A 3,344-nucleotide genomic window follows, 5' to 3' on the forward strand; every position below is an offset into this window, starting at 1 on the left:
AATATTCTTGATGTGTAAAAAATGGGATTCTTTTCCTACTGAATAATTTTGGCTGGTAATCCAAACCAAAAACTACTGATTTCAAAGCATAGCTCTGCTCCAAATACAGTTGTGGCTGAGAAGGAGCGATACCCAGCACCTCATTAGCCCATTATCCATTTTTATCCTAAAAGACAAACAACTTGAGATTCATTATGAAATATCTTTAAACTCAGCCATCTATCTAAAGTGTGCTGTCCATGCCCTTCCTCTCCTGTGGCTGAATACGTCTGTGTTTTCATAAGAGGAGGGGATTCTCCTCGTACCCCTTTCACTGTCATAGACAGGAAGACAGGCACCTCAACTTTGAGCATGATTGTGCACATGAGAGAGGTCACAGGTGGACTAGACATTGCTCAATTAGGGAGATAGATCGAGATTTGGAGCACGCTGAATTTTGAGGGACATGGGACAAAAATGTGTGACATTGTAAATGGTTTATCGTAGAAGACTCAAGTGACCTTTCCCCTTGAACCAGTTCTCACCCCTCAGAACCCTACAAAGTATGTGCGATAGGGTGAGGTGACTCCAGTAGGACTCCACAGTGTGTCAACAGTCATGAAAAAGTCAGGCCTAGAACTTGGTGGGAGGCTGAATCAGAGACTGCCTATGGGAAAGATTCAACTTTGGGGGACGCTGAGACCAGCAAGGAAATGGGTGCCCAGAGAAATTTAATGGTAAAAATAGCACTAGAACTCAGAGTTTATGATTCTGATTTCCATACAGTTTCTAATAAAGTTTTAATCTAGATAACAAATATTTTTTAAATCTTTAAAAAATTAGACTACCCATTAAAATTCAAAATCAAACCAAGCAAAACAAAGCAAAATTTCCTTCTAAGATAGTATGATTATATCAATTAAAGTTTGAAAACATTTTTTTTGTAAAACAAAGGAATTTTGGTGGAAAGACAAAATGAACTATTTTTTTCTTTTTTTTTTACTTTTTTTTTCTTACATTTTGTGAGCCATGGCTCATTTAGCCATGGCTAAATGTTTGCTTCTTTTTAAAGAAAAACTAAAACCCAGAAATGAATTTTCAGATGGAATTTTAAATAAAAAGATTGTTTGAATTTGGTTTGCGCAAGCTGTTTTGTAATGAAATCACAAAATAAAACCCAACATTATTGAAATGTGCCTAAGCTATTAAAACACAACAAAGTTGATGTGTGAAGATGTTAAATTGTGTTAGGTGGAAGATAAAACATCTTTTCAGATTTATAACAATAAGTATATTTAAGAAGTACATTATTAATTCAAGAATGGAAAACTTGTTTAAAGCTGCCTATCAGAAGAGTCTAAAGCAAATAGACTGATATTTTTAGGGTAGTTTTTCAATTTTTTACAAGTTATCTTTTTGGAAGGTCTCCAGTATTCTAATTTGTAGAAGTTTTCCCACTGTGCAGAATAATTTAAGAATTGAAATGTATCAAGCAATTTGTTTTAGAAAATGAAATTATGTTAAACATTATATTAACAAATTAAAAGACAGTTTCTTATGGAACATTATTTTCCAAACATTTTTAGCAATGGAATCTTTCTTCATTTCTTCAATTTTTTTTTTTTTTTTTTACGGTAGCACTAGGATTTATTAAACCGTTAGTGAAGGCACTGGGGTTTGCCCATGGTGCTCTTGATGTACAAAGCCCGGACGTTCTGCCAATTCTTCTTGAGCAAGGACACCAGGAAATTGACAGCTAAATGGATGTTGTACATGAGCTCATCTTCCGTCATCTTCACGTGGCCAACACCACTGCCAGACATAGCACCTTCTTCATCTGGAATTTGATGGTGGACTTCAATTCCTCCACTTTGGCCACCATGTTCTCATTGTAGGTCAGCAAGGAAGGGAACTTGCCAGCTTTATTCAGGCCTGGACCCAGGATTCGTGGGATCTGCTTGATCAGAGATTCTGAAGCCAAAAAGGCATCATACTTCTTGGCCAACTTCTTGACTAGTTTTTTATTCTTGTTGAGTTTCTTCAGCGCTTCAGTGTCCATGTGGGGAATGTCCACTGCCTTGGCCTCATCACAGTGCTGCTGGTCCTCCAAAACATACACGGAGAACTTGGGGCGGGGGGTGGACTTAAGCCTGATGGTGCCCGAGAAGCGTTTGTCCTTCTGAGGGTCATAGTTCTTCAGGCTGATCTGCAGCTCCACCGTCTCCAGAAACTTCTGGTGCTTGCACTGGTTCCCATGCAGGACCTCGTACAGGGTGTTGCAGGAGACTTTGTTTCTCATGGCTCGCTTACATTTTCCTCAAATTTGTGAGGTATAACATTAGATGCAGACAAGTCCTCAAATCATATGCACAGTCCATGTGTTTCCAGAATGGATAGGGGAGTGAGATCAGAAATAAGACAATCACCAGCACCGGGGACCTCCCCCTGCTGTGTTCAGTTACTACGTCCCCAAGGATAGTATCCTGACTCCTAACACCATAAACTAGACTTGGAACTTTATGTGAATGAAAGTATGAAATTAATTTGTGTACAGTTCTCCAATCTATATAATCTACCCCCAAAATACCATTTCTTCTAGAAGTAACTATATATACAATATGTCCTATATATTCAATGCTTTGTTGTTGTCTAAGATCTGTCTTCAAATGTTAGACAAAGTATTTGCTTCCCAAATCTATTTTATTTAGATGACTCCATTGAGAGGACACATTGTTCTGTGGGTCTCTAATACTTTTCCTCCCGTGTTCACAGGACCAGACCACCTCCTGCCCAAATCGGGACAATCCAAGCATTAGACACCCAACTCTACTTCCCATTACAACCCTATTCATCAAGACTGTTTTAGTCATTTTCTTTATTTCACAACATTATTTTAGGTATTATCCCTTCCAAAAACTAGTATTTGTTTAATAAGGATTTGTCCTGCCCACATTAGGAGATAATATTCTGGGAATTTCTAGCAATGTCACAAGATAAAGATGAAAAGTGAATTCAAGAAAGAAGAATTTCAGATGCTACTAATTTATAACTAAGAGTAGATTCTTTCTGATTTCTCATCTCACCCTGAAAATCGTTCATAGGGAATCACAAATCAGAATAATTCTCATTAGCTTTATATATTGGTTGACTGGTCACCTACTGAAGGTTGCAAATGCCTAGATCATAAGCAAAAACGATCAAATCATTCTTGTGGCATTTAAAAAATTGCCAAGATGCTCACATAAGCTGTTTCACTGACCCCACCATACTGAGGTTTCAGGACTTGAATTCTGCAAGATTGGCCCAGTAAGATCACAAAAGTTATAATTAGAACCTTAAGGTTTTTCTTGCCCTGATTCTGAATC

General features: G+C 37.7%; 1 pseudogene; it reads right to left on the minus strand.

Moving 5' to 3' along the window:
• Positions 1-1,637: 1,637 nt before the first annotated feature.
• LOC140619090 (large ribosomal subunit protein uL1 pseudogene) lies at positions 1,638-2,278 on the minus strand (annotated as a pseudogene).
• Positions 2,279-3,344: the final 1,066 nt, after the last annotated feature.

Source organism: Canis lupus, chromosome 27 (genome assembly GCF_048164855.1).
Source record: "Canis lupus baileyi chromosome 27, mCanLup2.hap1, whole genome shotgun sequence".
NCBI classification, from domain to species: Eukaryota; Metazoa; Chordata; class Mammalia; order Carnivora; family Canidae; genus Canis; species Canis lupus.